Source organism: Sinohyriopsis cumingii, chromosome 18 (assembly GCF_028554795.1).
Source record: "Sinohyriopsis cumingii isolate HCF-2022 chromosome 18, ASM2855479v2, whole genome shotgun sequence".
NCBI lineage: Eukaryota > Metazoa > Mollusca > Bivalvia > Unionida > Unionidae > Sinohyriopsis > Sinohyriopsis cumingii.
In genome coordinates, this window is record NC_142978.1 from 2446214 (window position 1) to 2460450 (window position 14237).

The 14237-nt window shown below is 35.1% G+C and overlaps 1 protein-coding gene across 5 annotated transcripts in view; it reads right to left on the reverse strand.

Moving 5' to 3' along the window:
* The window catches only part of LOC149775967 (solute carrier family 28 member 3-like), an 89799-nt gene that overhangs the window by 44959 nt on the left and 30603 nt on the right, over positions 1-14237 (reverse strand). The window contains exon 1 of one of the 5 annotated variants that reach the window (XM_089940942.1): positions 9615-9858. The exons of 3 other annotated variants lie outside the window; for them this stretch is intronic. The gene's annotated coding sequence lies outside the window, so the exon portion shown is untranslated. Of the gene's footprint in view, positions 1-9393; positions 9547-9614; positions 9859-14237 lie in introns of those variants that run through there. One more of the 5 variants, XM_089940940.1, reaches the window with a different exon arrangement.

The window sequence follows — 14237 nt, forward strand, 5'->3', positions numbered from 1 at the left end:
TTGTAATCAATATCACAGTCGAAAAAGAAGTCAGATTAAGTTTGAAGTATTTGTTAAATGTTCTTTATTTGCCTATATTTTCTAAACCTCCTCTGGATTTTCCTCATACGTAGAATAAGTATTATAATGATAAGACAATTCATTTAAAAAACCCAGTCACCATTTTTCACCTTGGATCTAAGGTCGCATTAATGTGCAAGTTTCGATAAGGCTGCTTATATTTCCAAGTCTACAAAGAATTTTCTTTATAGCCTGAATGAATTATTTTAAAGCTAAGACAATTCATTCGACAACATATTCTCTCTATGTCCTGACTTTAGGGTCAAGGTCACACGTCTTACATAACTACTTTGAGCGTTGTCGCTATATGCAGACCTCGCTTTCTCGTTGAATGGTATCTTTTATAATAAAAAGCAAAATAACATCCATTGACTGTGGGTTAAAGACATCATTTGTGCATTTCCATTGGCCTAATCCCTATATCCAAAACAATTCTGAGGCACGAGGGTTAAGTCTACGATAGCACAAGATTACAGTAAGTTTTAACAGGACTTGCGTTTTATATATCTTATGTAATCGCTTATAAATCGACTAAAGCTAGAAACTGCACAGAATCAGATCTGCCGCTTTAAAACGCGCCGGCTAATCAAGATTTATGCAGTTAGTAAGGAATAATTATTAGAACAAAACATCGCTCCTGTCTTGATCTTTCAACTCGTTATGATAGATTAAAGTCTTTGTTGTTTGTAGTTGGACTCAACTTGCGAGCGGTATATATATATATATATATATATATATATATATATATATATATATATATATATATATATATTCAACACAGAGGAATCGCATAATAGAGCATTTGAGCTTGGTAAATTAGAATTATCTATTTTAAATTTAGAACTGTTTTTTTGATCGAATATTTGTGGTATAGCCAGGACCGCAGCAACCGTGCCTCCGGCAATGACGTTGAATGTGCATACTTATATAAATTGACACCAATACACACTGCAAGAGAGGACATCCCTTAGCCCTGGATACCACAATTATGCGAGTATATTAGTTCCTTTAGTACCACTCTATTCAATTGTTAATACTTTATTTTAATTTTCTACCTGTATGTTTTGAGATCTTTAAGATTACTATCCTTCAATATCTTATGTATTTGGGTATCAATACATATTTTTGGGTATCAATACATATTTTTGGGTATCAATACATATTTTTGGGTATCAGTACACATTTTTGGGTATTAATACATTTTTTTTGGGTATCAATACGTATTTTTGGGCATCAATACATATTTTTGGTATAAAACATTGGTAACCGGTGAGTTGAATTTACATAATCATGTAAAATTGTAAAAAAAAAAATTTATATTTTTTGTTGAGATTTTCAGGATTAAGTTTTGGACATCATAAAAATCTTTCTCTTTTCCTTTCTTTCTTTCACTAGGGGCTCTCAGAGGTATCTTTGCCATATTATGCTATTTCATTAACAACAAAATCTCTTAAAAGTAACCTCCTGTAATTGTTCTCTAATGCCACCCATATTGTACGCAAAAAAAAGCCAATGTGAAAAACATTTTTAACGAGCAAAGACTCAAAGAAAGAAGAATAGCTAGCATACGAAATATTCTTTTATGTTATTACTTTGGTTAAGATAAATATATAAAATATTTTTAGATTGTAGTAATCCAACAATCTGTATCGGTTTCAGTAGATGCTCTGATAGTTATATGACCATCGAATCCGAAAAATAAAATTAGTCAGATAGTGTATCCCACCTATTCACATCATCCTAACGCAAATCCTACCAGTCCAAACACAAATCTCTTAATGTTGAGCGCCAAGCGAGGCAAATGCTAGTAACATTTTTATAACTCTTTGGTATGACTCGGCCTGGGAAAACCCGCGACCTCCAGCATCCGAAATCAATGCTCTAAATACTTAGGCCATAGGAGCGAAAAAGGTGGCTACATCAACATGATGTATGAACAATGTACGTTTACACAAAGTTTATGATATTCTTTTGATTATTACAATAATAAATTTGATACCCTTATTTGTGAAATTGGGGACAATGACAATGCAAATGATGGATTTCAAACTGTGACGAATAAGCGAAGGCGGGTAAATAAAGGTTGGAACTTTAGCGGATCTAACGATTTTTGACAAGCATCGATGGAGTAGCATTCATGTTTGCATTTACAAGTGATAAAGTCGGGACAAAGGGTCATGTCGGAAGGTAAGTTATCGTGTAAATCCGTCATTTCTTCCGCATGAACAAAGTTGAACAAGTTATTGAAGTCACAAATAAATGTATAGATCTGTTAAAGATTGTGGTATACAAATTGATATATATTTTGAACTGCGAAGTAGGGGACACAATTTGATATTCTGGGCTATTTAAAAAGAAAATTGTTTTGATGCGAAATCTTCTTTGTAGTCAGCAAAAGCTTCGTGTGTTGCTCGTTCGCATAAGTTAGACGTACATCACGGGAGGACCGCTACGCCTAGGTAGTGAAGCGCGAACGTAAGATATTAGTGGCAATAATAGAATCTTGTGGTACCGACGAAACGTTAGATAACGCCAAAGTCTTGAAGGGTACTAACGATTCAGTTGATAGAGATTATCCGCGATAAATTGTGCAAACATGGAAGAAGTTGTGGTCAAATGTTAAGATGCTACGCCAATGAAATTCGGGGGGGGGGGGGATTTCTCTCCACTATCCAGCCAAGCTGGTTATTCATGGGATGATTATATGTGACAAATTCCCAGAATACAACGAAATGTTCTCGCAATATGTCATTCTTTAATGTACAGCCGTTACAGGCAAGTCAACAAAGCAATTTTCCAGTTGACCAGTTGCAATACGCATTTATGCAAAGACAAGATAATGAACAACAGTAGACTGAATGATCGAGCAAATTCATAGCTACATCACAATTTAAAGAAAGAATTAGAATCAAATATGGATGCAGATGAGGAACACAATGTTCGAAACAGAGATACAATGCCACTCAAGGCAGTAAGCTCAGCTGGTTCAAAGCATATGACTCGTAAACAGATAATTAAGTTTACTGAGTACAGACAGATCATAAAATAGCAAGCAGTGCCGAGAGTTCAGTGAGTAGAGATTGGAGATGAAATAGCGAGAAGTACAGGATGTTCAGTGGGTATATACAGATGATGAAATAGCGAGGGGTACAGTGACTTGAGTGAGCAACGGCTGGTGATGAAATAGCGAGAAGTACAGGATGTTCAGTGGGTATATACAGATAATGAAATAGCGAGGGGTACAGTGACTTGAGTGAGCAACGGCTGGTGATGAAATAGCGAGAAGTACAGGATGTTCAGTGGGTATAGACAGATGATGAAATAGCGAGGGGTACAGTGACTTGAGTGAGCAACGGCTGGTGATGAAATAGGGAGAAGTTCATCGCAGGAAAGAAGCATCGCATCTAGACATTGAAACAGAATTGGTTGACTATGAAGGGCAATATATTAGTAGCGCAACAGAGCTGACAGGTCCATAATCTGTCTATATAGAAACAAGTGGATGTTTCCTCCAATTCTCATACGAATTCCGTGGCAACCACTCAACCGAAAAATAGATTACCTCCGCCAGGAATTCATTCTATGTTTCGCTCGAATGCACCAGCAAACATTCCTGGATGCCAGTCATCAAGAAAAAACTCGCCAACAAACACGCCTACCCAAATGCCGCTCCTCATCAATAAATGTTGTCATTCAACAAGCCACTTTTTATCTGCTGAATCAAAATGACACTCATTATGTTGATGAGTCGAGTTCATTGACACCAACAGCCAACGTGACATACAGGCAACCGTAACCAGGGCAATAACACTTTACATCGAAATAACCAAGGGTCATTACAGGACAATAAAAACATAGAATGTGGTTTAAGATGTGGTACTAAAATTTCAGTGTCTCAGAAGGGTTAAATTTGACTGTTCAATACACAGAGGAAACATTCTTGATTTATGTGCTTGCCTTTGCCATATGGAACCAGACGGCTATGTTTGGAATCTAGTAGGCAAGCCATGTTGGATATAAATATGTTTAACATCCTAATTCAGTCAATGGTAAGAACAAAAAGTAATTGAATAAAGATGCTGAATGGATATACGTAGTGACTTAAATGTTCGAATGGCAACACGGCCACATTCAAGAGTGCTCTGAAAACTCACTTTTTTCGACTGCAAGAACAAACTTAAAGACCTAATGTTTCCTACCTTAAATATTCTCAGCATGTTTTTTATGTTTTCTAATTTCATGGTGTTTGTTTTTGTAATCATATCATTATTTATGTTTTTTTATCTTACAGGTGTTGTCTAATGTTGTAATGCGCTTAAAGCTTCTAAAGATTAGGCGCTATACAAAGTCCTCATTATTAGTGTTATTATTTTGTTGTTGGTAATAATGCTCAATATGTGTTGCATTACCCGGCGAGTATGTTGTTGGTAATAATGCTCAATATGTGTTGCATTACCCGGCGAGTATGTTGTTGACGATTATAATATTCAAACCACATATTTAAAAATACCGTACAGCCAGACTCTGATGGTATTATAATACTTGACGTTTGCAAGCAAACAGGTTTATGTATAATGAATGGGAGAGTAGGAAATGATAAGGATTTTAGGCATTATGCCTATGTTCGACAGGGTGTATATAGTTAAATATTTGTGAGCTTCATATTTTATCAGAACATTGTGTTGCATGTTTCACGTTAGAGTTTATTGCCGTTATATTAGTCTGTCGTACTATCAGCCAATCAACTCAATTAATTGAAAAACCTATCCTCACGTTCCATCTGGGCAGTTAAAAGGAATAAAGACTCTCTCCATCAAAAAGAATATATCTGATATTCTTCAACATCTGCATTTAACCTTTGAAAAAACTCAGTGAATGTAACATATGTTATGGGTTCGATCTTTTCACTCAAATGTATAATAGCTAAATCATACATTGATGTCTTGCATTAATTCTGATTTGATTTGCATTCATTTTGTTTTAAAAATCCAGCCTTTTACTTCGCTTATGTTTAGTCATTAATTTACTGCACCTCTGAGAATGTGTTATTCATAGCTGCTGTGCTGTTGTTGAATAAGAGCTTTACCAGAATCTTTTATTGTCCTTAAACATGAAACAAGTCCCAGAGTAACATAAGTTTTGTGTCCTTTCTTAGATTTTGCAACCTCATCATATAATTCTCATAATATTCGGTAAATGTAGCGTCATTCGTCATTTTTTTTGTATCCTTCATTGCGTTATTCTTGACGTGTCCATGAAAGTAAATAAATATACTTGTGCATATCTCCAGTCAACCTATTTCGTGCAGATCATGTATTTATATCGATACTAAAAGTGCAAAATCTTGGTCATTTTTGGAAAACACACACAATGATCCTCTTCCGAAATATGATATTTGCATTCTAGACACCGGTAGTCTAAAACAAAGTGCAGCTGTACCGTCGGGCCATTCTATGACTTGACTAAATGCACGATTATAACCTTATTATGATTCATGAGTGAAAAGTTGCATACTTTTATTGACACGACACGTCCATTTTATATGAATGAGACTGTATTCAAAAGTTAACTTGAACCAGGTGTCAATTAAAACGGGTTATCTCGGTACCAGTAGCCACAATTTGTGATTCGATATTTACTTAAACTCACATTGCCATCCGACCAAATATTGCCTTTTGCTTGGTATCCATTTATGTTCTGGAATTCAAAACTTATTTCCAAAGCTGTTGATGTCTTTTATCTTTGATAATTTCAAAGTAATTACTTTTCTCAGTTTCATATTCTTTGTAAAATATAAGTGACAGTGATCAGTTAAAGTCTACCTATATCCTGTCAAAGTAGCATCAATCAACAAAGTACCTCGCTAGCAATGGGTACAACACAAACCCCTCCGCTTAGGGTAACTTTTCGAAACTTTAACTAAAATGTCATCAGTCTGAGAACACACTCCATAACATATTTCCTTGTTCGAAAGCTAAACATTTCCTCACTAAAGATACAAGCTATACTGTGTGGCATACTCAATTATCTATTTGAATGTAAAATATCTCCCTTGTAAAGTGAAACTTTTCCAAACAGGACATTGAAGGTGGCCAGTATATAAAATTTCAATTCGAATAGTAATAAACCCTGCAATATTTGGCCAAACATATTTAGCCATTCCGCAGGTTTCGGTGATGCCTGTCTTGCGAAGAGTGTATCAATCTGACTTTCAAATGAATTCAAGGCAATATACTATATACACAAACATAAATGAACTTAAAATATGTGCATAGCCGACGATTTCGGCTTTCAACAGTACCAAATATAAATTACTTATATTTATGCAATATTCCTATCTCATTGTATATAAATCTTTAAAATGAAGCGACAAAGACGTTATATACAATCCATGTACCGTGAGGGTGAGGGGGAGAGGAGAGAGGGAAAAGAGAGATACAAAAGTGTGGCCTTTATTGAGGAGCTGGTAGCCTTGTTTATGTCATATAGCAGTTGACGATGTCTCAAGAATTCAGTTTTTGTGTCACTTATCCGCTAAGTCAAAAACATAAAATATGCACGTCTGCACAATATATTTGTATGTAATAAATGATTATTCAGAAGGCAGACGGTTTAATAAAAATGTACCCGAAATTAGTATAGCAACGGACAAATGATTGGCTAAAGTTTCAAAATGCCATATCGTGCATAATTAAACCCGTACCGTCCTGAGATCTTTTATATGCTAGCCTTATTACAATTCATTAGAATGTATTGTTCTTCTATGATCTTTTGAAGTTTTTTTTACCACAATTACATGGGTTTCATGCTGGGTACACAAGCCTTTAATGGAAAGGATCAACTAAGTTTTCAAGATAACAATGGCAATAGTACACACTATATGTCTCCATCAAGATTCATTAAGTACCTACCCGAATATAAACGCATCAATTTCTTCTGAATGTGCTACTAAAATTCGAAACAAACCTCTAACAGTCTCAAAACAAGCAGAACAGAAAAATTCATCCCTCTAGCCCGTTAAAAATGTCGTAACACCATGTCCTACATTGAATAGGTGTATTTTTAATTATCTTAGAAGCATCTTCTGTATAAGTCTGGCGAGATTAATATGAACTAAAGATAGAAGTGACTTATTGGCCTTCAAAAATATGTCGTCTACTTGCAACATTTGCAAGTAAAAGTCTCTTTATGGTTGTAAATTTATCATGGTTACTACATGTGAAGTACCAACCTAACACTCGGTATATTTAGATGAGCAAGTGCTCTCCCACTGATACAGCCACTATTTGCCAATTTGTCTCACCCACTTCGCACACCACTGAATGTCTTACAAGCTACAGGTTTGGTTGTTTATATCTTTGAAGCAAATGTATAAGCTAGGTAAGATTGAAATGAATCAAACGTATAGAACTCACTTATTGCAGGTAAGATTCATTCAGGGACTATAGGTCTTGTCTCTTTATGGGCATAAGTTTATGATGATTACCAAATAGAGGTACCTACCTAAAGGTAGGCATGTTAGATGGCTTCAGGCTGAACCTCCTATACATCTAGCTTTACCCCAACATCATCACATACCACTATATCGATAATACGATACAAATTTGAGACATATTATCTTTGCCTGTTGGTATTTTTGAAAAATAAAGGAAGTGCTGAAAATATTTCCATAAGTTCGCAAGAGAAATAAATAATTTAAAAAGCTTATTTAGATGGGGGCGAATAACATGTGTATAATTTGTTCACTTTCCTTAACGTCATCCTACTGGTTTAAGATTACAGCAAAAAGACAGCACAAAGACGATTTTAAAAAAAGAATTACTATTTTAGAGCACTATGGTCTTAAACTAATTAACTGAAAAGAACGAAAACCAACAAATGCTGTGCTGCAATATTCAAAACAAATATAATTATCTTCCTAGAATACAAAAGTGAAAATTAAAAAAGAACTTAAATGTTGTGAGTTAAACCACAAATATTCCAAAATGTTCTATCACGAGTCCTAATGAATAAGGTTCTAATTAAATTCAGTGGTTTTCCAAAACAAAATCCAACGCTGAATGTGTTGATGTGCCTGCTTTGGGCTGTGACGTGGTTATGTGCCAATAGTCTTTTGACGAAGCACAATAATATAATCCAAAATGGCATTGTCTGAATTAACTATATTTTAAGTTAATGTATCTGTCCAAGAATATTATCAAAGAGCACTTTGTACTTCCAGTGACTAATAATTTAAATAAATAATATTTCCCAAGTAAAAATAATGAACATAACAATAAGGACTAATTCTGACTAAAAATGTTAAAGCAAGATGCGTAATTTCTCAAGCAAACAAGACTTCAAAGACCCCTACTGGATCTAGGTTGCAATTACCGATTTATGGAAATGCTTTAACTTAACGGATTTTCCATTCTTGAGTATTCGATATTCTCAAAAAGACAAAATCCGTTACTAACTATAAAATAAAGACTGTGGTAAATACCAGGTAGGCTACGTATTTTATGGTGGTGGATTGCAATGTTCAGACTCAGATTAAAATAAACTTGCTTTTATTAATAATAATCTGAATATTTAATCCACACTCATAGGAAAATTACTTGTTATGTATTCTATTGTTTACAGAACAAATGTTACATGTCCGGTACAACATAAATTTGATTTTGGGCATGTTCAATTTTAATTTCAATTATAAGTACCATATGATAATGGGTAAAAAAGTAACAATAATAGAAATTAAATATAGATAAGAACTGGTACTTGGAGAGATTATATTAGCTGATGGTACTAAAGACGCTCCAGCTACCTACTCACTAGTACTTCACACGTTACCTTTGTTACCGCCCTCATGGAATGCCGAAAGCTATTTCAGAAAGCGCCAAAAAAAAAAAAAAAAAAAAAGAAAGTGCGTTACAAACAAAGCTGCCATTGCTGGGTAGGGTTAGAACAAAAATCTCGTCTGATTATATATTCATAATACTACCAAAGTGTACACCTGACTCGAATCATACTGGCCATTTAAGATATCAGATATGTTTCTGGATTTGATGCCCACATTTTAGCTCTCCGCGTTAGTGTCAAAATTATAAATTTACATAATGAGGAAGATGGGGATCGAAAATAATGATCTTGCATTTCAGATGAAAGGTGTGAATGGAAAATATTACTTTGTGCATCAGGGTCACACTTATGCCAAAGATTAGCGTGTCATTCAAAGTTCATTGCACACACTGTTACAATTTCAATACACGTTGTTCTTTCCCCGACTCATGGACAAACACACGCATTAAAGTCAGACAAATATACAAATAAGCAGATAGATAAAATGATACTTACAGTTATCCAGCTTGATATCCATAGAACTTCACAAAAGTATAAATCTAACTGTATTCTCCTTCTGGTGGAAAAACATATAGATTCCAATGGGAAAGTATGAGGTTTATATTTTTCTCCTGGCTGACACTGCTGTACTAATAAAACCTACGGCAAATAGCGCGTGGAATACAGCCCATATACTGCATAAACAAATAAAGTTTAAAGGAAAACATAAGGCTTACCTTTTTATTCGGATGACTAACCAGGACTATAAGATACCGCCTGGTTTGCACACACTTCTGAGGTAAACGTCCTATTTCCACTTTCTTTATTTACAGAATGTCTTTCGTAAATGCGAACAGTTCGAAAATGTGATTTGTATCAATCATTAACCAAGGGATATAGGCAGAACTGTAAAACAATCTTCATCAAGTACCTGGAAAAAAAAATAGCCCACATAAAAGAACCTAACATTTTATGCAGTTTCAAACAGTGAAGGTCGAAAGACAGCTGTACCGAAACGGATATAAATAGAACAAGTGGGATTAGGTCATTATACCCTGAATAGTTTTAATTTATTTCCTTTTGTGTTCATATTTTACGTAGTTGGATTGTAATTTCCAACCTGCCTCAGGCCGTTTGATCATGAGCCGAAAACGAAGTATGAAACAGAATCAAACAGGTTAAGATATCCCAATCCATCCTTCTTAGGAATTTTTTTGGAGATAAGCAACAAACATTAACAATCTCCAATACTACTTGTGTGCCCGTGAGGCTGTTCATCAAAATCGAACAGGATAAAACAGGTACGCGCGAATGGTGGTCATACGAGCACACCCTGTTGAATAAGACGTATTTCGATAACTAAATTACAAGATAAACTTGAAAGGTAGTTTATATAATTTTATTGAAGTTACTGATATGAGTATCGGTGATATATATATATATATATATATATATATATATATATATATATATATATATATATATATATATATATATATCGCCAAGCAAAAGCGTAGAGAGGTCAATACGTACTGGACGTTTGAGTACATTCAAAGATATAGAGATTTGATTTTCGTTAGAAACAGTTATTCATAGGTGTAACATATATTAGAGACATTTATCTTTCATCTACTTATCTTTCATCTAGCGTCCGCTGATGCTGGAGGTCGTGGGTTCGAAACACGTCTGAGTCATACTAAAGACTTCTAAAAATGGTACTAACAGCTGCCTCGCTTGGCGCTCAGCATTAAGAGGTTAGTGTTAGGATTAGTCGGCCTGATGTCAGGATAATGTGACTGGGTGGGACATCACGCTACATGTCTGCGGCATGATGTCCCAGTACTAGACATCAATTTAAAATGTCACATTGCAGACCTCGTAGGGATATGACTGGAAGAGTGTTAAAGCTACGTTAAAAATCTAAATCACAAAGAAACACACACACTTTCTTCTTTGGAGTTATATGATATCACTTGCATAGTTATATTTAATTCTTTATAGGGAACATAAGTAGAATCGGACGCACTGAGACTCAGAAGAAGATTTTTTCTGAAACATTGAAGTCCAATGTTAAAAAAGAGATATATTTGTAAACTACGAATGATGAAATGGTACTTCAAGTTTTCAAATGTTTCTTAAAGAATATATCTGGCCCATACATAGGGCAAACGTTTTCGGAATCATGTTTAAACGTCTGATGCGATATAGTTTGTTTCAATGTCTGGTGTGATATGGTTAAACTATTTATAAAATATAGCAAATTTGTAGACGTTTCTATTTTTTCAAAATTAGAATTCCACATTCTGTATATGCAAGCTCAGCCCCTACACTTCTGTTAAGTCCAACTTCAATACTTGCAGCTTCCTTTCTTCAATTTGTAAGCGGTATATTCTAAAATTGGTCTGATGATAGATTAGTAGACAGGCAGACAGACAAACAGACGGACGGACGGATAGATAGGTAGATAGATAGATTGTATGCTTTCCGAATAAGTTCTCTATTTCTACAATGTAGTTGCACCAACATTAATCACCCGTCAGAGTTTTTCTGAGGTGTTTATTGCTATCTAAAAAAGCAGCAGATGCGTTATACAGAAGAAATTTGTGACGAGAAGTGTGAGGAGGTGAGGCATTTGTTAATAATATGGCTTCTAATTTTGGTTAATTAAAAGCCATTCTCTGGTCCATCTATGTAATCTTGTTGATTTTTGTTCATGGGATGGTAGATAAGAATAATATTTGTAGAAACGTAAGATAAAATACAACGTCAGCACATTTTCGTGTTATAGTAGACAAACTCTCGACATTATTATAATTTTAAATAAGAAAATGTAGTTGACACCGTCTCTTATGTAATACAAGAAAAATGCATTGGAATTCTAAACCACCGTTTGAGTTGTTAATGATACCTAATTTGAAACAATTTATAAAAAAGCAAATACCCCAACCCCAAATAAAGCAGTGAAGCATGTTTCCTCCGACTCCATAATTACTAAACATGTGTTGCAATCCTTTGTGCGAAACTAAATAAAATACCTTAGATTTGTCGCAAACAAACATTCACGTGTGATTATCGTTGATAGAGCGTGTGTGATCTGATAATAAAGATCAATCATTTGGTATATTGTTGAATTATGTGGTAGAATACTCGACTGAAATTTATAATGAAACTCATGTTCGTTCCAGGAAAATGAAGAAATTCCATTCTTATATTCAATTCTTTCAAACAATGTTCCCAGGCAAATGTAGCTTTATCTTACATTTGTACGATACAATTTAGAAAAAAGAATTATACTTGAGGAAAGGCAATATGTGTATAAGCACGTGGGTCCCATTCAAAGGCTAAATATATGAGAAATGCCAGCAACAGAAACGTTTCCAGCATAACGTAAAGACTCAAAACGATGAGTACCGGTATGTTAAAGATGTTATATAAGACAGTAATCTTCAAATACTTACAAGACAAAGATTTACAAGACTTTGAATGGATCGGCTGACGATAGAGTTCACCAAGATTAGCGCACGATGCAAATGTAACATATCAGGTGTAAAACTTGAACTTTTAACAAATTATTGTATGTCCGCGATGATTGGAAATGGAAACATTAGTGGAATTCGCACTATATATGATGAAGAAAATCATGAATGCTACTTTAACGATGCAAGCGTATCATTAATGTTGAGAACACCAAAATAAAGTGAGCAGAAAGTATTAGAAGTTTCGTTATTTTTCCCCCTTATGTGTTCCTTACACATCCGATTGTCTCTAACCCCTTAACACGGTGACGTTTACATGTCTATAACACTTGGCCCAGTCATGAGTGGTAGATTCTATGACAGATGTTAGTGTCCCCAAGGGTTTTCCAAAAAGGGCCCAAAACAAGTCTTTGATACTACCTGGGTGTATGTAGAACAAAATCCAGTAGGCATTCTAAGAAACTTGATGTTATTGGATATCACTGATCGGGGTGTGGTACAGTTCGATATTGTATATTTCGCAATGCCCAGTCATTTGAGCTTTTTTTTTACTGAACTCTGAATAGAAGATACTTTATTCGAGTTTGAAGCTTATATTATGAAGTTAAATATAATGAGATATTTTATCTGAAAATGCCTGTTTTCAATCATTAATATATATCCATATGATCATTGAGATGGATGTTATGATACTTTCTATTCGCCCAGTTTTAAACACATAGTAGCGGAAGAGAAAATTAGACGGTAACGGGCACATCTGCGCTATAGCCGGTTTGCACCAATTAGATAAACACTTGTGTGTATGTATATAAAACCAAGGCCATTGGGGCATTGGGACTTAATAAGTGCAAACCTGTCTACCCTGGAAAATTCAAATTATGTAGCAGAACATGACGTTATGAGTACTGTAAAACACATACACAGGTGTTACATGATGGCCCTGGGGCACGACTATATCTTAAATGTGGCATCTGAATCAACTCATATAATTAAATTTGCCAGCTCTTTAGATCTGTTCGTGAATACTATATGACGCGCAGAATTAAATCGAAACCACGAACAGATGTGACAAAACAGACAGAGACAAAAGGAAATAAAACAGAAATAAATTAAATACTAACCAGGATTAAAAGGGTTGCAGTTTCTGACCCTGATAAAATACATAAAATAAAACAAATTGTCGACAAAAGTCTTAATTAGAGCGAGGCTTCACCCACCCCTAGCTTACACATGCCTTATGTGCTACCACTAAAACTGATCGCAAGGCTGCATGGTAAATACATAATATATCGTACGAGAAAAACTGACATACTTGAATTATTGAGACCTGTAATTGCAATGAATCCACAACCACATGTTTCTACTGCAGCACCAACAAGAGCAGCGACTACAAATAAAACAAATGTACAGTAACTCAATCAAATTGCACAAATCATAATACCCGAAAACCAAGGGGTGCAAAAAATGTTGACATCCCTGCGGTATTAGACGAGTATGAACAAAACCATCATCATCGTTTTGCATCTACTATTGCTACTAAAGCGGCTGAGTACGTTCGTGCAAATCACAGGAAACACAAGTACCCGAATTCAAATTTATAAACGTAGTGGCGAATTGGAAACTCGCATGGCAAGTATCCCACCCATCGACGAACTAGGTAAAGACGGTCGACGACTATTGACAAATGTGACCCATGTAATCGTAACGGTGTTACAAAGCTTTCGTCACACTAGTGTCAAAGCAGACATTGTGCTCCGCGCTTATCTTGTTATACAGCTTCGTCATGAAAAGGATGGATTAAATCTACTAAACCATGGATTTACAGTGGTGCCCGCGTAATCATGAACTGCAGTGATACCAGAACCATCAATGATGTAACTGGCA